General features: G+C 34.8%; 1 protein-coding gene and 1 long non-coding RNA gene across 2 annotated transcripts in view; both read left to right on the top strand.

The window, feature by feature from the left end:
• LOC115210448 (decaprenyl-diphosphate synthase subunit 2) overlaps positions 1 to 22,428 on the top strand; it is a 607,213-nt gene that overhangs the window by 380,224 nt on the left and 204,561 nt on the right. The gene's annotated exons all lie outside the window — the stretch shown is intronic.
• LOC118762960 lies at positions 874 to 22,422 on the top strand. Its single transcript, XR_004998712.1, has 3 exons — positions 874 to 951; positions 18,233 to 18,239; positions 22,412 to 22,422. It is a non-coding gene; the product is annotated as an uncharacterized LOC118762960 (long non-coding RNA).

The following is a 22,428-nucleotide window of genomic DNA, read 5'->3' as shown; positions in this document are numbered from 1 at the left end:
TATATATATATATATATATATATATATATATATATTATATATATATATACATCTATATGCTTATATATATATAGTTATATATATGTATATACATATGTATGTATAGTAGGTATGTTGAACTCAATTCTATTCTATGATTGAGAGAAACCAAATCAGTTTAATTGTGGAGTAAGAATTTCATTGAAGTAATTGGACAGTTAAATGCTTCATTTTAACCAATGGTTTCATCTCAGTTGAGAATCTTCAAACATATATCTCTTTCTGTCTGCTTTTCTATGTGTGTGTATGTGTGTGTATATACTCTGTGCATGTGTGTATTATGTGTATGTGTTAGTGCATTGAACTAAAGTATCTTGATAATATCATAGTAGCTATTGTCATTTATACTATTATATTCATGTTTGTTTTATTCTGTAAGAGCATTATAGACTATTAAGCATCAAAGAATACAGTGTAATAGTGTCAGTGACCAGGTTGTAGATGTATGACAATATCTTTTGACACTTGATACAATATAATATTATTACAAAAGAAAACAGAAATGAGCATAATGGTATATGTGTGTGTTTTAAATGGTGATCATGATACTTCCATTGTGTAATTGTTCTGTTATTATTTATTCTTTGTCCCTTTGTGGTATGCAATCTCCATTTTCACACTGTTTATGAGCTGGTATTCCTAATTTTGTTTTATCACTTTTAAATTTTCAGAAGTTAAGTTTTCCTGTTGTAAGCTAACACAAATGCTGGCAGAGTTATTTCTTTTCACACCAACCTATCCAGGATCGCCCCTTGTTCTATGATACAAACTTCTTGTTTTTAAGTGATCTAAATTTAAAAAAAAACCTTCAAAATTCTGAGGGCAAGGGAGGAGTATCAGAAAGTTCCTGTACTAGTTCTGTAGTGTACCAACAGATGCAGCATATGGTTGTATGCACAGTGAAGGATAGCAGTGACCTTCATGAGGCAGTGTGCCAAGTGACATCACTGTTTTTTCTTTGCAAATTGTGGAATTTGTGTTTTTGTGATCACATGTATGCTGTAGTCTGTGATTTTTGTCATGGACAGGAAGCTGAAAGAAAAAAAGGCAACATGAAATTTTGAGTTAAACTTGGGAAGTCTGCTACAGAGACATTGAACATGTTTCAGCAAGCTTACAGTGACAAGGCAATGAGTTGTACACAATGCTTCAATTTTTGGCACAAGGCCAGTAGTTTTGGAGAAGGAGGTAAGTTGATCACATTGGCCTCAGTAGAAATATAATAGCAAAATGGTTATCTATGAAGTTCCTCAGCTATACCAGTCTTCTGTGTCAGTTGAAGAGACTACTGCAGTAGGAATGTTCTTCCTTTTTCTATGTTGTTAACCCAAATTATATTTAATGTATCTTTTCAACCAGATCTAAAGTAAAGCTGAGTCACAGGGATGTCCAGGTTTACCTCTACCTTCTCCTTGGTCTAGAGAAGATGATTTAAAAATCTAAAAGAATCTCCCTTTTCACAATAATACAAACTTACAGGAAAATTGAACCAACAGAAGCATCTCTTTCCAGTTTAGTCTCCTAGAATTTATTTGTTCAGTTACTTGTTTTAGTCACTGAACTGTAACCATGTTGGAGCACTGCTGTGAAAAGTTGTGGTCAGTCATATCCACCCTAGTACTTATTTTCTATTTTAGCCTCCTCATTTCATTGCATTGCTAATTGCTAAGATATATGGCGTCGCCTTACTGGCTCTCGAGCCCCGTTCTAGTAGGGTGTCAAGAGCACCATCTGAGCATGATCATTGCCAGAGCAGCTATCTGGCCTCTGTGCTGGTGGCACGTAAAAGACACCATTCGAGTGTGATCGTTACCAGCATCGCCTTACTGGCACCTGTGCCAGTGGCATGTGTAAAAGATTTGAGCGAGGTCGTTGCCAGTAGCGCCTGACTGGCTCTGTGCCGGTGGCATGTAAAAAGCACCCACTACACTCTTGGAGTGGTTGGCGTTATGAAGGGCATCCAGCTGTAGAAACTCTGCCAGATCAAGATTGAAGCCTGGTGCAGCCATCTGGTTCACCAACCCTCAATCAAATCGTCCAACCCATGCTAGCATGGAAAGCGGATGTTAAACGATGATGATGATGATGATGATGATGATGATGATGATGATGATGACGATGAGGATGACGACGACGATGACGACATACAGACATTGAATCTTTCAAATGGTGTTAATGCAAAGTCAGTCATAGAGACAGACAATAATTTTATTTGCCATCAAGTAACTTCATTTGCAACTCATTCGTTGACTTGACTCTACAGTAGAATATTCTTTCCCATAGCAAACCAAAACCAAGATCATAATGTTGCCCAGTGAACTTCTTAACCACATCATTATACCTAGGCCTAAATAACAAACTAATCACATCCTGTCATCTTAAAAAAAAAAAGGAAGAACCCATTAAATAATGTTGTCCTAGATATACTATATCTGAATCACCTGTCCAACAAAATGGGATGGTCCTGGCTGGTATGCTTTTGATAATAGGTTTGCACCATCAGGATCAGTGTAGATCTCAACAACAATTTATTAGAAATATTTGGGCATCTTATTCAATTACAGTTTAAAGAATTTTGTTGTTGTTTTCTCTTTGATTCAGTCTCGACCTACTCTAGTTTTAGTCTAAAAAAAACATTTCAGTTGCATCAGTTTGACATTTCAAGCAAAAGACAACTACAATGAAAAGATGGGGAAAAAATAATTGCAGAAGGAAGAAATAAAAAAAAACCCCCAGAGAAAAAGAACAAAAACAAATTTAAATAAAATATGGTAATTTGGTTGAAGCATTGTTAAATAAATGTAAGGAGATATATTATAGTGCAAATCCAAAACAATGTTAGAAAATGAATAAAAGAAATTTTATTTGATATTTCAGTTATAAAAGGCCCTAATCACAAATACAATATCATTGGGAAACAAACTGTAATAATAGACAGCACAAAAGAAAAGAAAGCTATTATGACATACACTGAGTTGTAAACATCAAGTTCAAATCAACCAATGAAAGTTACACAGCTTTTGGTTGATATTAAGTTCTGTTTTATGGCGTTTGATGAAGATAACCTCTTGAATTCTTAGATTGCTGATATTTCTGTCAGCAGCTTTGATCATGACTGTGACCTTAATGACAGTTAAGACATTTCTTCAAGTGTTTTATTTTTCCTTTTTATTGATGATGATGATGATGATGATGATAATGATGATGCGTTCATATATGTGTTTCCTTGATGCAAACGTGTTGTAGACAAATCATAATCTGATGGCTTAGCTTTGCGTAGGAAGATTTATGAAAGGGGCTGCCCTTGTTGACTGCCAGCACACTGGTGGTTGACAAGGCTAATATATAGGACAAGCAGGCCCTGCCACAATGGCTGTAAGGGAAAAAGTCAGAAGAGGAAAAGCAGTGCCCATGACTGTTTTGTTCCAACTCCTCTGAAACTGACTAAGAGAAAGAAAAGAAACTGCAGTTTAATGTGTTCTGTATTAGGAAACAGCGCATTGATATACTAAATTATCCACAAAATGCAAACCTTGCCCACGTGCTTAAAACCAAGTGAACTCTGCTAAGCTCGTTAGGGGACAATGTGGTGGTGTTCAGCTATATGATAAATTAAGAAGTCTCAGAAGAATTTTTTTTTTCTTTTGCTAATCAGATTTGTTAACCCATTAGCATTTAAACAGGCCATACCCAGCTCAAATATGCTACATGTTCTTACTAGCCAGATCCAGCCTCTCATACTTACCCTTCAATGCTGCTTTAAGATTTACAGTCATATCATCAAAATTTCGAAACTACAAAGTAATGTATGCTTAATTAAAAACAATGTGAATGAAAAAGCATTATATTTGACAGAATAACCTGAATGCTAAAGGGTTACGCTAGTATGTAGAGATTGTTCAAATCAGGTGTCTGCTCATTCAGTGAGTATTTTCTAAATTCTAGAGGGAAGGTCCACCCTTTCCTGTTAGATTACATATCAAATTGTGATGATCATGTAAAATCTTTGAAAATAAGTGTTATGGGTGGTCCTATATCATCATCATCATCATCATCATCATCATCATCATCACCATTTAATGTCCGTTGTCCATGCTAGCATGGCTTGGATGGTGTGATGGTGTGCAGCCCCGCTGGCAAGCTGGTGGGGTAAGCACCAGGCTCCAGTCTGATTTTAGCATTGTTTCTACAGTTGGATGCCCTTCCTAACACCAATCACTTTACAGAGTGTGATGAATGCTTTTACATGGCACCACATGGGTGCTTTTATACGGCACTGCACAGGTGCTTTTATGTGATACCACATGGATGCCAATATATAATGTCACATGAACACTTTCATGTGATGCCTTTGTCTGTCCTTGTTTGTCCTCTCTATGTTTAACCCCCTGTTTCTCTATTTCTACTCAGGTCCGTGTGTATGTGTCTGTTTGTCTTTCTGTGTGTCTGTCTGCCTGCGTATCTGTCTGTGTGCCTGTGCGTCAGCATGTCAGTCTGTTTACATGTGTGTCTGTCTGCATGTGTCTGTCTATCTGCATGTGTGTGTGTGTGTGTGTGTCTGTCTGTCTGTATGTGTGTCTGCATCTCTGCGTATGCATTTGTTTGTCCGCATGTGTCTGTTTGCATGTCTGTCACTTTGTCTCTCTGTGTCTCTGTCTGTCTGTCTGTCTGTCACCCTTTCTCTCCCTCTCTCTCTGTCTCTGTCTCCAAGAAACGGAAGCTGTTAAGAGGATGTCCATGTTCGCAACGACATGAACCACCTAGAAAAACACTTCACAGAAGACACAGAACATGCTAACATCAAGTCACACACATCAAGTCACACTCATTTATGAGTGATAGCTGTATTACATTTGCTAATGTATTTCAGTTTTTCATGCCACCTTACATTTTTGTTTTCCTTCTCTAAACCTCAGTCATTGCTTATATGACGCTAGTGTGCAATGGTTATATTATCACTGTGTAGTAATATGTGTAACATTTCTATATGTTGTTCTTTGATCCAGCTTTTCCATATTACATGTTTGCTACTATCACATGTTGTTATTTGTTATTGTAAACAGCACATTTTGTGCTTAATAAAGGCAAGGAAGATGTAAAATAAATTGTTAATTTTGCTTTTGGAAATGAAGATGGTTATTAGAATTTTTTTTTTGTTTTGTTTTTTCTTTGTCTTCTTATAGCATTTCAGCATTCAGCCCAGAGATAAGATCTGAGATTTTTCTGTGATGCTGTATTCAGCCTCGGGGGGGGGGGGAGCTCTTACCTCCTCGTCCTTTTCCTTCTTGTTGTCATTGCTGTCCTCCACCTCCTCCTCCTCTTCTTCTTCTTCTTCTTCTTCTTCTTCCTCTTCCTCCCCCTCTTCTTCTTCTCTTCTTCTTCCCCCCTCCCCATCTTCTTCTTCCTCCTCCTCCTCCCCTCTCCCTCTTCTTCTTCTTCCTCCTCCCCCCTCATCTACATCTTCCTCTTCCCCTCCCCCCTCCTGCCACCATAGCCATTGTTGTCACCACCGCTGCTGCCGCCACTACAGTGATGATGATGATGATGATGATGATGCTGATGATTTCAACAGTTTTATGTGTTTTTACGATGCCCTCTGTGTTCCTTAAGGTATATGCAACATAGTCTTTTATTGGTGCAGAATTGCGATTTGTTATGTTGCATTTACTGCGCTTTGTTATAATGTTCGTTTTGGGGATGTTTCCAGTGTTATTTCAGTGTTGCTTTGTCGGTTGGCTGGTTAGCTGGTTGGTTCGTTGGTTAGTAGTTATGTTTCGTTTGTGCAGTTGGAGATGTGTTATGTGATATGCAGTTTCTAATGCTGGTTGGTGATTGATGTAGAGTTTATGCCATGTGGTTTGTGTTAGATTGCTGTATTAGAATTTATGAGTTGTTAATGACATAAGGGATGTGTTATTGTATTGGTTGCCAATTATGTAAGAGTCTGTGTATAGTGTTATAATATTGCTACGTCTTTTCTTGTCACTACACTGCTGGTAAAAATATTTGTTTATCATGCCTATACCTTCTTTTAATAGTGGACTATTATATCATGAAAGTCTTGTTAGTTACTATGGTGACAACAGTCTAACTACCTATCCATCCATCAATCCCATCCACCCATCCATCCATCCATCCATCATATTTTTTCTTCACAATCTCTTTTGATTAGAATTCGACCCACTTTTTCTTCTTTTTTGTTATTTTTTATTTTTTCCTTCTCTTTCCAAAAAGAAAAGCTCTACTTTGTATTTTGTCCCTTCTGTGTTCATCCCTGCATAGCCAATAGAGAAATCTATCTATCTATCTATCTATCTATCTATCTATCAATCTATCAATCTATTAATCAATCAATCAATCAAATCAAATCAATCATGCTTTCTCTCACTGGCGCTGTATATCTCTCTCAACAACAATAACCTGTTTTTTTCTTGAAACAAAAATTTAATTCTATCTTTTACACACACACTCATACACTCTGTCTCTCTCTCATTGAATTTCTTTCTCATCAACATCAACAGTGACAACAACCTGTTATTATAGTGAAAGTTTTTTTTTTTCAAAGTATGTATTGCAGTTGTCTCTACATTTAAAGGCATACGAAAGAAACAAACATACTCATACACACACAATAATAATAATAATAATAATGATAATAATAATAATGATAATAATAATAATATAATAATAATAATAATAATAATTATAATAATAATTATTATTCTTTTTATCTCAGGTTTTGTTGTAACTCTTGGAGTCTTGCATTGGCTTGCTGACTGCAGCCTAAAATACTATGCTATCTGTTCTTTTCAACTATCTAATACTTTCCTGATTATTCTGGCTGTGCCAAGGAAGCTAACCTTTTGTAACAGTTCTACTGGGCATCTATTCCGATTTCCTTTATATTCCTCTTAAAGCCTTTTGATACTGTTCCCAAGGGTCCAACAATAATTGGCGCTGTCTTCACCTTCATTTTCTGTAGCTGGGCTATTTCATACTTAATTATCATGTTCATATCAATTCTTATGCATTTTCAGATCAAAGCATGAACATATTGTTCACTGGACATAGCAACCAACTTGTGTTAGTGACTATACTTGGATTGGACAGCGGGAAATAACATGCTCAGTTGTCTCATTGTATTAGTCACATAGTTTTTACATATTGTTAGGATTTCTTTTGCCATTTTGTTTTTGTATTTAAAAAAAATTTTTTTTTTGGTTAGGCATTGGTTTCTGTTTCTGCTTTAAGCCCAAAGCTTTTGAACCTTTGTTGGTTTTCACTCTGGCTTTTTCTATGTTGAGTTTTGCAGAATATTGACTCAATCTTACTCACTGTTTCTTTTCTTTAATATATCATTAGCTAATCTACTTTGATGGTTTTGGAGCTGCTTTATTATTATGGAATGTCTGCTATATCTGAGTAACCAAGAATATGGTGGGGATTTATCTCCCTGCTGTTGATATAAACAAGAGTGCATTTTACTCTAAAAGCCAATGAGAATTTTTTTCTCGTGGTATCTGCTGCAGTATACTTCATTCTAACAGAACATCCATGTTTAAGTGGGGATAAATGTTACCTCAAGAATATGGCATATTATCAATTGTTTTTTGGTTGTCAATCCAAACCATACTCAGGTTTTCCTTATTTTTTTTCCTGTCTTCTATAATAGCTTGGTTAACTTGTAGCTGCTCTTTAAAACCATGTATTCCTTTGTGGCATTCATTTAGCTCTTCTGCTAATATATGATTGCTCTCCTAGTGAGTAACCTGCCTGTTGTAGAGTATGGGTGGAAGGCCTTTTTATGTTGTTAGGGGTTTCTGGTGTTTTTGTGTTTAGGAATCAGTAGTTTTCATTCAAGCAGTCATTCACGTGTTGAGTCTGTTCAATTTAAGAATTTATTTCCACCACCATTATTCTGTGGTTGCTGCGGCACAAATTGAGTGAATTTGTGGAACTGGAAGAGCAAGATCTGAATTCTTTAGCATCTTGTTTTGTCTTTGAATGTGATGTGTTCAAATTCTACCAAGTTTGTGTCATTCTTCTGTGATTAATTATTATAGATAGCAGTAATCTACTAGGACCATTTCAGATGCACTTGTACCTCTCTGTTTCCACAACTGGCTCTATGCCTAACTGAATAAGAAACTGTACTTCCTCGAAATTCCCAAACTTGCTTTGTTAATTGAAGATGATGCCAAGGGCCATTGTATTTAATAGTGCTTGTAGCAGCACTAAGCTATTTGACATGTTGATGATGAAATGGAAGTAGACAAGCTTAATATATCAGTTGTCTCATTTCCCTTTTCCACATCTTCATTGTCAGAATTGGAAACTTTTTAATAACTGTTGGTTTTCACGACTTACTAACTTCGTTGTCGTAGCATGAAGACATTTATCTTTGTTAACCCGTTTATGTGGTTTCAAAATTAATTTAGTTGCTCAGAAAGCTTATTGAAAATTTTGATGGATTACTTAATTACCTTCATTAATATCGCTGTCAACCGAAATCTAATCTTGTTTAGTCTATGATAGAATTTTTCTATGGTTGAAAAGATGGCGGCTAGACTTGCCAGAAGAAAATCAAAACTAAGAAAAGAAAAAAATGAAAAACAGAAAGAGGAAAGAAAGAAAAGAAAAGGAAGATAATTTGGCTTTGTTAAATGTTATAAAGCATTGCAATATTTCACTGAAATTATTTCTTTGAGGTTTGTTTGTTTGTTTATTTATTTTAAATTTTGGTGAAAATTCTACCAAATTGATTTGTTTGTTTAAAAGAGATATCATTTTGAGAAGAAAGACGGTTGAATGTTTCTAGGAATTTTATAATGATTGCACAGATTACTTGCATGTATTAACTTCAGTGGCTTCAGTTTTGTGTACAATTAATTATTATTTAGGCTATAAATAATTATGTGTGTGTGTGTGTGTGTGTGTGTGCGTATGTGTTTGTATTGGTTGCTTGTGATTTTTGTTCTTTTTTGTTTAATATTATGACAAAATAGACAACTGGTATAGCATATTGAATTACCAGCTCATATAGCATGAACATTATGTATGTATATCAATTCTCTGTAGGTTGGACAATTAATTAATTTTTTTATATGCTTCAATTCACTTAGCTTTTGAGAACACAAACCAGATTTCTGGGAGTTTATTTGTGATAGATTAGCAATCTTTCCTCGTCTGCTGATGATATCCTTGTCTTATATGCTTATAATATCCTCTTCATCCACTGCAAAGATCTTGCTCATAACATGCCTCCTTAATTCATCTAGACATCAGTTATTTCTCATACTTCATAAATACAAGTGAAATGTTGGAATAGATATGACATTGGATTACTAACTCAGAGAACTTAAGTTCAAATCTAACTCAGAATTTTTTCTGAGTTCATGGGCAGTACATATAATTCTCTGCACCTCAATTTATCTACTTACTGGGAATGATTAACACTGTCATGTGGTAAGAAGTTTTCTTCCCAACCACATGATTCCAGGTTCAGTCCCACTCTATGGCACCCTTGACAAGTGTCTTATACTATGTAGCTTTGAGCCAACCAAAGTCTTGTAAGTAGATTTAGAGATGGAAACTGAAAGTCTGTTGTATATGTGTGTGTGTGTGTGTGTGAGTGTGTTCCTCATTACTGCTTGACACTCAGTGTTGGTTTTATGCACTTGTAACTTAGCAGTTTAGCAAAATGACACTGATAGAATAAATACCAGGTTTAAAAGAAAAATAAGTACTGGAGTCAATTCATTCAACTAAAAAATTCTTCAAGGTGGTGCCCCAGCCTGGCCACAGTCAAATGACTAAAACATATAAAAGATTTATCTATGATAGATTAACAAACTATTCAGATGAGATTTGCCTCTCATTTACTGAGCAATTATTACTGAGTGACTTTTGAGTTACTCAAATTGTTTTTGTTTTCCTAATGTGTGTTTTAGACTCAAACATCTCTGAAACTGCCTCATCTAGAGTGAGGATTTGGCAGAATCTTTAGAGTACTGGAGAAATTACTTCTGATATTTAATTAATGCCATTACATTCCTGAGTTCAAATCTTGCTGAAGTCAATTTTGCCTTTCATCATTTTGGGATTGATAAAGTAAATATTAGTGAAATATTTGGGGTTAATTTAATTGACTGTACAACTTCCCCAAATTCAAAATATTACACCTACTTTATAAATCCTTATTAGACTCATTTACCATGGCTTGATACATGCATTTTTATTGTTCAAATTTATGTATAACTAGCAGTATAGCCCGGTGTTGCCTGGGTATATAAAAAACTTTGTCGATAAGCAATGCCCTTTACCTTTTTATCCTTTTTTGTACTTATTGAACCGTTATTTTGTAAAGTCATGGTCGGTCTGAAAGTGATATGGTTTTGTCGTTTTCTCCCAATACTTGTTAACTGCATTGACAAAAGGTTGTTAGTTTGACATTTAATGCAAACTTGATGTCCAACATCGGTGTAGGGAAAAATCTATGTGAACTTTCAAAAAATATAGCAGAAAGATTGGTTTGCTATGTGTGCCACATATGATGTAATTAACCGATTTTTTCCAGTAATAACGTATCCTATTGGAATCAAAAGGGCCATATAGCTCCATGGAGCAGACATGGTGCTCGCTGTGAATTTCAAAAAAAATTCCTGCCAATTTGTTAAAGATATTGTCGAAAATATGTCATCTTGAATTTGAACGTGATTTCCCAAAATGGCATGATTTTATCGATTTTTTTTCTGATGGTAAGGTATTGCATGGAAAACTAACGTCAGAATTAAGTTCCATAGGGTAACATTAAGCTTCACCATGAGCTTGGTGAAAATAAATTGCAAGTTGTGAAAACTACAATAGAAAATGTGTTGCATATGATAAGCTTAGATTCTCGACCTCATGTCGAATTTATCGATTTTTTTCAGAACTGGGAGAACTTTTCAAAATTTTGGCTGCGTTAGTTTTGAATTATAACATTGGGCTATGTGTGTGTCAAGTTTCATCAGAGTTGGTTGAAAGCCGTGGTCAGGGTGAGGGTACAACCTGACAGACACACAGCCTTTTATATATATAGAGATATTTTGTATAGCTGTCAAGAATTGTCACCAGATATAAGAACTCAGCTTGCAATATAGTGTGTGTTATGCATAGTTACAGGTTGTAAGGCATAACATCCATTCAGCCCCACTGCCAGGGATGTGATGAGGTCATGGGACTGTAACAGGGTGGATTGTAAAGAGGCAGTGGAGGAGCTCAACTGGGCTAATGGTGCTGCTTATGTTGATGGTGAGCGGAGGAATCGTAGAAAATCAACTCTCAGGATCACAAAGGTCTATCAGGAGAGTAACTGCAAAACATCCATAGGGGCACCATCCATGGTTATGTAATCAGCTAATGAGAGATTCACTATGACTCGAGTTCCCAGTTCAAATTCATAATAATGGAAATGGTGACTGAGTCATGGGAATCTGTGGAAGCAATGAAAAAAAAAATTGCAGAGAAACTTTATTACACATTAAATTGATAAAAAATAAGTACTGGTGTTAATAGATTCAGCTAAAAATTATCCAAAACAGTGCTTCAGCATGGCCTTTGTCTAATGACTGAAGCAAGTAAAAGATAAAAGAAAAGATATAAAGATAAAAGTATATACTTTTGTTTTGTCTTTCATTTTATCTATGGGTTGCATGTGTATGTGCGTGTGTGTGTGTGTGTGTGTGTGTGTGTGTGTATTGTTGATGGCACCAGAATTTATAAAGTTTTCAGAACAATATGTATGTGTGTATGTGCGTGTGTGTGTGTGTGTGTGTGTTTGTATGTTTAATTATTTCTCTTCTAACTTTTCCACTGTTCTGTAGTTGAGTGCCATGAAGGGTTGCATCAATTCCTTGCATGCCAAACTATATGGTTGTTCTCATAGTCACAAGTCTTGTATCAATGAGATCTCACTTTACATTGCTAAGGAGAGAGAGAGAGAGAGAGAGAGAGAGAGAGAGAGAGAGAGAGAGAGAGAGAGTTATTAATGTTCCAATTCTGATTTCCCTTGTGTCCCCCTAAATCAATAGATCCAAAGAAAACTTGATGGACATGAGCCAGTGAAGGAGCTTCTGCACAGCCACTCAACCTGCCAGAAGTAGTTGCCAAAATCTCCCTGAAATCAAAGCCTCTGATCTTAAAATAAATATTGATTTAGTATTCACACTGAATAATGTCTTAATCTTAATCTGCTACTATAATTCCATTCTCATTTAGTGTGTTTATAGGAATATTGAATCAGCACCAGAATTGGTGAGTAATTTATTTTATCAACCCAGAATGCTTGGACACTTTCGAGGCTGTTGTTTTATGACTGTTTGCTCTTCTTGATGCTAACCTTTTCAGTCACCTCTTCCGAAACCAAAGATATTGGTGTATTGTATCAATTTTTCTAAAAGCCGAAATACACTCACACAAATACACACACACACACACCACACACACACACACACACACACACACACACAAACATACACCCACACAAACATACCACCCCACTCCCAACACACATGCACACACATGTATAAATGTGTGTAAACAAAATTTTGTGTTAGCATGAAATTCGGTAAAAGAAATAAATATTATTAATAAAAAAAACGGAAAGAGTTCTGTGAATTAGCTGCTTCTTTCACTTTCGTAACATCTAATCAATAGAAAATAGAAAACAAGGAAAACAGCAGCAGCAGCAGCAAGATAACAATGAACTAAATAATTCTTTCTCTTAGCCGCCATATATTAGAAAAAGAAAATGAAGGAAAAAAATAATAAAACAACTACTAAACAAAAGACAAAAAAAAAAGACAGCTGATTAGAATTTTTCACCCTCATTGATGTCAGTTTAACTTCTCACCAAACGTCACTTTGGTGCTGCTGCTTTGATCCTTGTAATATTTGCTATATTACTTCACTGTGTAGACAACACCCAAGAAAATTTCGGTTCAATATATTTTAAGCTATTTATATTGAAACAAATATGACGCAGAGACACACCTATCCGTGTACATATCGGTGTGTGTGTGTGTGTGTGTGTGTAAATTAACAAACAAGTGCATACACATTCTCTTTTTCATCTCTTCTTTCCTCTTTTCATGAATCTATTCCCCCTATAAACTGTCTCTCAATGTGCATTAAGCGTGTATATGTGTGTGTGTGTGTGTGTGTGTGTGTGTGTGTGTGTGTGGTGTATGTGTGTGTGTGTGTGTGTATATACATGCATATATGTACATGTGTATGTGTGTGTATATATATAATAAATATATATTTATATGTGTATATGTATATGTATGTATTCACACATTTATGAATACATACATAACTGTATACATATATGTGTATGTGTGTATATGTGTATGTATGTATGTATGTATGTATGTATGTATGTATGTATATATATATATATATATATATAAAATTAATAAATAAAACATATGCATATATACATGCATATATGTACATACCTACCTCTACATGTGTATATACATGCATATATGGGTACAGGACACCAAAAAAACCGTCGAACACAATGAGAAACGAAAACATAAACACAAAACCAAGGAACTGGACATTTTTCTTAAACAACGATATATATATATAGATGTATGTATGTATATGTATCTATATACACATATATGAATACATATACATAAATGTATACGTATATGTGTGTGTGTGTGTGTGTGTGTGTATATATATGTGTATGTATGTATATACACACATATGAATACACATACATGTGTGTGTGTGTATGTGTTATATATGCATAGTATATCTTATGTGTACATTTAGAGATATGACTGCTACTTTGTGGAAAGTATCATCATCCAGTCTACTTCCTGTAAAGTGGTGTAGTTACTACTGTGCTTAGTAGTATCACTAGTTATGAAATACAGAGCAGACATAGGAGAAATTATGATTATACATATGCATATATATATATATATATATATATATATATATATATATAGATAGATAGATAGATAGATATTTTGCTTCTGCATGGTGAAATTAACCTGGAGTAGAACTCAATATATATATATATGCTTCAGAATGAAACACTAGTTAAGTACAGGGCAGTAACAAGAAAGTGCGATGACAAAGGAAAAAACGAGATTCTGAAGTCGTTTGGAGATTCCAAAGTCGTCTGGACATTCTATAGTCGTTTGAACATTCTGAAAACATAGGTGTAAGAGTGGCTGTGTGGTAAGTAGCTTGCTTACGAACCACATGGTTCCGGGTTCAGTCCCACTGCGGGGCACCTTGGGTAAGTGTCTTCTACTATAGCCTCGGGTCGACTAAAGCTTTGTGAGTGGATTTGGTAGACGGAAACTGAAAGAAGCCCGTCATATATATGTATATATATATATATGTATGTGTGTGTTTGTGTGTCTGTGTTTGTCCCCCCAACATCGCTTGACAACCGATGCTGGTGTGTCTACGTACCCGTAACTTAGCGGTTCGGCAAAAAAGAGACTGATAAAATAAGTACTAGGCTTACAAAGAATAAGTCCTGGGGTCGATTTGATCGACTAAAGGCGGTGCTCCAGCATGGCCACACTCACATGACTGAAACAAGTAAAAGAGTAAAAGAATGTAAGTCATCTGGAGGCCGTGGTTGAAGCCAATGGCAATTCTATTGAATAAATTTACTCTTTAGTATTTCAAAATATTTTTGTGTAATTTTGGTAAATATATCTGTTAAAATGAGAGGTGTCATGTTATTTTCATTTTTACATAATTCAGACAAAAGTTTATTCACTGAACCCTGAATACACATGCACACATGCACACCGAAAAATATAAATACACCATTAGTATTGAATTATAACAGTTCTCACCTGAAGATCCCTTTAGTAGTAAACCCAAGTTGCTGGACAAACATTCAGTTTAAGTACAACCATGTCCTCTACATTATGAGCAGTCCTTTCCAATTCATCTGAATAAATCAATATCCATCCATCCCTCAATCAATCAATCAATTGGTCAATCCATCAGTTGTGGTTATTGTTTATAAAAGAATATCAACTCAGGAAAGAACTCAATAGAAATACCCGAGTAAAATATTTATTGAGGCCAAAAATTCTGTACAGTTGCTCAGAGTTTTATTTTTATATGTTGCTGAACTGTATTTTATCTTTTACTTATTTCAATCATGACTGTGGCCATGCTGGGGCACCACCTTGAAGAATTTTTAGTTGAATGAATTAAGTCCAGTACTTATTTTATGGGCCTCTTTTTGTCAGACTGCTAAGTTATAGGGACTTAAATGCATCAACACCGGTTGTCAAGCAGTGACAGTGGACACTTACACACAAGCACAAAGACACTTACACACATGCACACATCTCTCTTTTTCTGTCTGTCTGTCTGTCTCTCTCTCTCTCTCTCTCTATATATATATATATATATAAATCCACCTATAAGGATTTGGTCAGCTTGAGGCTTAGTAGAAAACACTTGCCTGAGGTACTGAGCTGTGGGACTGAACCCGGAATCATATGGTTGGGAAGCAAGCTTCTTACCACTCAACCATGCTTGCATCTATGAAGAGAATTTAAAAACATTTATAAATACTAATGGTAAATATAGGGCATAGAAATGTAGCAAGAGAAAAGTGTGAGGGGGGAAATAGCAACAAAAACAAAAACAACATAGTATGGTATAGAACCTGAGTGAAGGAGATAAAAAAATAAATGAATGAGCCCTTTTAAAGCCTAGCCAGGCTCATGGGCCTGGTTTCCCAGTTTCTATGGTGTATGTGTTCTCCATTGCAGCGTTACTCATTTTTGCCAGCTGAGTGGACTGGAGCAATGTGAAATGAAGTGTTTTGCTCAAGAACACAACGCGTCGCCTTGTCCAGGAATTGAAACCACAATCTTACCAATCATGGTGCTGAGACCCTAACCACTAAGCCACATGCCTCCACGAGTGAAGGAAAGACAGTATGGAATGAATTTTGTGGGTGTCAAAATGAACAGGAAGGGAGTAAAGATATTTATTAAGTCAATCATAAGAGCCTATAATTTATAATTTAAACATTTTAAAAAAGTGAAATAAAGATAAATTATTGGTTATGCTATAAAAGGAACACTTCAATCAATATATTATTTGCTTTGGCATCAGTCAAAAAAAAAAAAGATGCAATTCATCAGCATAGTTAAAAAGCTATACGTTCATTTTGTTTTCTGCCAATACATAAGACCAGCATGTTCATCATCACGATCGTCATCAACAACCCCTCCCCCATCACCTCTATATTCCCACCACCAGTACCCCTACCATCAACTCCACCAGTACCCCCACCACTCTCGCCATCCTCATCATCATTTAAACCTTTAGCATTTAAATATGTCATATCTGGCTCAAATGTGTTCAAACCAACCAGACCTGGCCTCTTACATCTACCCTACAATTTCCTTCTAAAAATAAACAATCACATCATTGAATTCTGAAAGCTATGAGATAATGCATGATTAATTCAAAACACTGTTAATAAATAAGCTTTACATTTCTCAGAGTAATCTGAATACTAATAGGTTAACATTCATGTTTCATGTAGGCACGGGTTGGATAGTCAGGTGAAATCTGATGGGCCCAAAAACTGCATTATACTCCATTGTTTATTTTAGCATGGTTTCTATGGCTATATGCTTTTCCAGCATTCAGAACATTTTAAAACTTTCATTATTTAAATCAGTGGTTCTCAATCAGGGTTCATATGACTCCTGAAGATCCATATAAGATTTTTGTGAGTCCACATAACAAAATAGTAAATTGGGGATTTTAAGAGCCCCTGAAAATAGAATTTTAAGGGCCCCTGTAAAAGTTTTGCTTTAGATGTATGTATTGATATGTATTTTAAGGGACCCTGAAAAAAATTTTGCTTTAGATGTATGTATTGGTATGTATTGCAAGAAACAGCTAGGTTTCTTTCAGTAACATTTTACATAGTTCTACCTACACAAGTCAGTGTGTGGAAAACTAAACAGGAATTTTGAAAAACATTTTCTATAAAACTAGATTTTAAACATTGAATGGTTATGGAGGTCCACCAAAATAAAATAGTAATCAAAAGGAGTCCATGGATAAAAAATGGTTGCCAGTTATTTTTGAAATTTAATACTGAACCAATTCTGTTTGCTAATCTTAATTTCATCTAATTTTATCATTCGCTTCAAATATAAACCATTATATACAGTATATATAAACCATTATATAAACCAAATATAAACCATTATATACAGTATAATATCTTAATGTAACAGCTATCTAATATGCTTATGTCCACTGATCAAAAATCAGGAAGAAGGTTATACACAGCTTGTGTGTAATCTTCTTCCTAATTCTTGAACTCAGTGTGGAGTGTAGGTTATCAACAAGACATATCCATCTATCTCTTGTATCTGCCATGTATGCTACAAATTTCTGTGGTACTGGTGAAGATAGGGTAGCCATAACCCCTCTAATGCTGGTGCCATGATGGAAAGCATTAGTATACTCTATAAAGTCGTTGGTGATAGGAAGTGCATTTAGTGAAAGAAAGTTTCCCCAATATGCAATGTTTTCATGAGATATAGTCCCTGATTCATCTAGGATACATAAAAACTGACTCTGTCTGTAATGATTCACTCAACCTATGACAACATGGACGAGTGGACATATGATGAAGAAGATGATGATGACGATGATGACACCCATGCACACACTCTTTTATTCTTGTTTCAACCATTTGGCTTTGACCATGCTGAGGTACCACTATGGAAATATACTTTTGTATATATTTTCAGAAAATTAGTATTAATAATAGTGATAAATTGTTACTGTGAATTTTAAATTCATCACTAGAGGGAATTTTTTTTGTCCATAGTTTTTTTTTGCATGCTTCTATAGTTGTTCTTGCGCATGTTTTTGTGTCAGGATTGACCTTACAGACCTTTATTTCTCAGAGAATTCCACTGCAATTATTATCTATTATGCAATGGACAAGTAATAGAAAGAAATACATGTCGATTTAAGTGACATTTCAATTTATTTTTTTCAATAGTTTTAGCCATATTGGACTGAACTTGGCGCTAGGTTTATTGATTATGTTTACATGTAGAGCCTCTATGCATGTATATGTCTCTACAGCATAAAATTTCTATTATTGACAAAGAATTGCAGTGAAGACCATAGAAAATAACATAATTGTGTTGTATAAGCCATTGAGGAGTCCTCTATGTGGTTGTTCAACCTATTAAAAAAATAGCAGCCAAATCCCCTTTAGAACCACACCTTATAGTATAAAAAAAAATGGATACATTGTATGATGTAATCATAGAAAAATTGTATCTGATAAACAAACAGTATGTGATAGATGTAATGGGAATGCTTTCTGGTTGTAAGGTCAGCATGACCAGAGTTGACCTGGGGTTAAACAATAACAACAGCTACAGCAATTACAGCAACATTATTGAGTTAGGTTATTGTATACATAGACAGAATGCTGTCATACATTTGAAAAAAACAGCTGTTTGTAATAATTGCTTAGAATCTTGGAGACTGTGATCTCTAAGGTCACTCAATCAATGCTTCTATCTTACACACGTATGCATGCACATCTATGTAAGTGTATGAATCTTTAAACCTTTAGTATTTGCAGATTGGCAGAATCAATAGTACTGATGGACAATATTCATTGCATTTAGTTAGGTGGTGAGCTGGCAGAACTTTTAGCATGTTGGCCAAAATGCTTAGTGGCATTTTGTCCATCTTTACATTCTGAGTTCAGATTCTGTTGAGGTTAACTTTGCCTTTCATCCTTTCGGGGTTGATAAAATAAGTACTAGTTGAGCACTGGGGCTGATGTAATTGACTAGTCCTCTTCTCCCAACTTACTGGCCATGTGCCAAAATTTGAAACTAATCTTCCTTGCATTTAGTCGGGTTTGAATATTACCAGGTCTGACTTTGCTCTTCATCCTTTCAGAGTCAGTATAATAATAAATTTACAAGTTGATCACATGCATCCCTTCAAGTTTGAGTCCTTGTTCCTAAGCCAGAAGTCAAAATTATCTCAGATAAGTGTTCAAACAAATGTTTGAGATGAATTACTGTTAATGTATTTATAGGTTTATGTACCTTTAACTCATTAGCATTTAAACTGGCCATATCCATCCCAAATATTCTACAGGATTTATGCTCAAACTGGCCAGATCCAGCCTCTCACACTAACCCTGCAGTGTCATTTTAAAAATAAACAACCATAGCATGACAGGAGCCGGCCAGATAGAAGACTACCCCAGGCTACTGTGTCTGTTTTGGCAAAGTTTTTATGGTTCGATGCCTTTTCTGACACCAACCACTCTGCAGAGTGGACTGAGTTTTGAAATATCTTTGGAAGGTAATTTTACCAGTCAAAAGACATATACTGGTTCTATTTCACTTCTTTTCATTATTATAAGTCAACTAATGGAGTGAGTGTGGAGGCACAATGGTCCAGTGGTTAGGGCAGTGGACTCGCGGTTTTGATTCCCAGACCAGGCATTGTGTGTGTTTATTGAGTGAAAACACCTAAAAGCTCCAAGAGGCTCTGGCAGAGGGTGGTGTCAACCCCTGGTGTACTCTTTTGCCACAGCTTTCTCTCACTCTCTCTTCCTGTTTCTTGAGTAACTCTGCAATGGACTGGTGTCCTGTCCAGTAGGGGGGAACACATATGCCACAGAAACCGAGAAACCAGGTCCCTGAGCCTGGCTAGGCTTGAAAAGGGCGGAAAAGAAAGAAGAATGGAGTGAGTTGGCAGAACCATTAGCATGCCAGACGAAATGTTTAACAGCATTTCATTTGTTTTTACATCATGCATTCAAATAATGCTGAGATCAGCTTGTCTTTTATCCTTTCAGGGTTAATGAAATAAGTACCAGTTGAGCGCTGGGGTCAATATAACTGACTAGTCTCATCCCCAACCAAAAAAAAAAAAAAAAATTTCAGGCCTTGTGCCTATAGTAGAAAGGATTATTACATTAACTAGTTAATGAATTTACCAATTAACTTATTGATTTCTTGACTAATCACTTGATCAATAAATCAATGAGTCAATTGATTTGTCATCATCTTTTCATCACTATATTCAAACTGGTTTGGATGCATTACATTGTGATAGACCTGGAGCTACAAGAGCATATCACTAACGAGGTGGGGAAAAGCAATGAAAGGATTCAGACAAGCCAACTGATGGACCGATTAATGAAATGATTAGTGAAACAATTGATTAGTTAATTAGTTAACTAGTTGCTCAATAATGATAAAAAGAAGTGAAAGAGAATCAGCCTACCTGATTTCATTGGCAAAATGATCCTCTTGAGATATAACATCTGTTTCAACACTTTTTTCACATTGAGTATCTTGCAAAACAGATACAAAAAGATGCTGCTGCTTCAGCTGTTGTTTGATTTTGTTTTCAACACTTTTTTTAATTATAAATTTTGTATAATGATAGAAAAATATCATGAAAGAGAAAAAAAAAACAAAACAAAACGAAATAAACTATACTGGTTTCAGTACAAAATGGCATATTAGATAAATTAAAAATATATATTGTGTTAAAAAAAAAATTAAATCTACATTGCTGGAATAATCTTTATAACTGATATAGTTCTTTCTTTTTTTTTTATCTCTCACAAAACTCAAAAACAAAAGTGATATAAAAATGAAACTTTATAAAAGTTAACATTCCATATAACAAAAAACAAACAAGCACACAAACAAAACAAAACAAAAAGAAAAAAATGCAGTGAAAGATTTTATGTTAATTTACTTCTTTTTTGTTTTTTATTGTTCCTGAATTCTTCAGATTCAAGAATATACATATTGTATACTTTCTGAAGAATTCTTGTAAGATTTCTAAATTATTGATGTATGTTTTGCAAAATATTGATGTATATTTTCTAAAGTTAAATTTCTTATTTTTGTCTTGAAACATTTTCATTAGTTTTCTACTATCCGAATGAATTTTTATGGAATAACGTTTGTTTTTATATTTTAACAAAAGAATAATAGTAGTCATCGTTTATTTGTTTCTTTTCTTTATTTCTCTCCTTTTTTTCTTTCTTCCCACTGACTGACTCGTCCATTTTTATGATCAGAAATTACTATGATATTATTTTATTTTGTGATTTTCCCCATTTATGTTGCATAGGCATGTTGCATGGTACTTATGAGCATACACACATTGTTTAAGAGTATGTGACTCTGTTTCTGTATGCGTGAGCATATGTTTGTGCATGCAGGTGCATACACATGTACATTATACATATGTATACATACATACAATCATATATATATATATATATATATATATTGGTGTGTGTGTGTGTGTATATATAAATAAACATATACATTTTTCTGAGTATGTATATATATATATATATATATATTTATATATATACATGTATATATATATATATGTGTGTGTGGGTGTATACATGTATATATGTTGACACACACACATACACAAAGTTGTTGGCTGATTGGCAAGAAAATCCGAGTTAAAAATTTTAGAATTCTAAATTAGCAGTTATGTGTATTTACACTAAACCTGCAATATAAACAGATGTTGTAAAGTCGGTATTGTTTCTATTTCTTTTTCTCTTGTATTTCTTATTGCTTTTTGTTTTCTTTGATAAAGTGTGTTACCCTACAATGTTCCTTTCGTATGTTTCTTGTTAGTGTATTTATTTCTACTTTACACATTCTTTATTATCATTTCCTGTCATGTTTCTGTGCTTTTCCCCACAATGTGTTTTGTTGTTCAAATTTATGTCATTTATTTGTTTATCTCTTAACCTTATTCATCATCATCATTATTTAGTATCCACTTTATCATACTTGCAAGGGTTAGACGGAACTTGTTGAAACTTTCCTTTTGCTAACTGTCATCTGTTTTCCAAGCAAGGTAATATTTTCTCATATTTAAACATATTATAATTTTACAGCCAGCTGGTTTTCCTTTTGCTAATGAATCACTAACGAATTGTGAAGTGGATTGATTATACAAGCTTAATGAGTGAGTTTCTATATGGTCTCTCAGCCTACTGCAACTAGAAGTTACATGTTCCTCAAATTATGCTCTGCTGACTCAAAAATGTTCACATTCACAGAAGATTGGAAACAAACAACCCCACTTGTATGATGGTGATGCTCATTTACAACTATCACATGAAGTCTAGACAATAGTTGACACAAACACATACACACACACGCACACTCACATGCGTGCACACTCACGCTTACATGTGTGCACACAATCCATCTCTCAATCCACTCACAAGGATTTGATCAACTTCGAGCTGTGGTAGAAAATACTTGCTCAAGG

The sequence above is a fragment of the Octopus sinensis genome, linkage group LG4, assembly GCF_006345805.1.
Source record: "Octopus sinensis linkage group LG4, ASM634580v1, whole genome shotgun sequence".
Taxonomy (NCBI): domain Eukaryota; kingdom Metazoa; phylum Mollusca; class Cephalopoda; order Octopoda; family Octopodidae; genus Octopus; species Octopus sinensis.
Note: the sequence above shows the minus strand (reverse complement) of the source record. Positions and strands in the feature narration are given on the sequence as shown.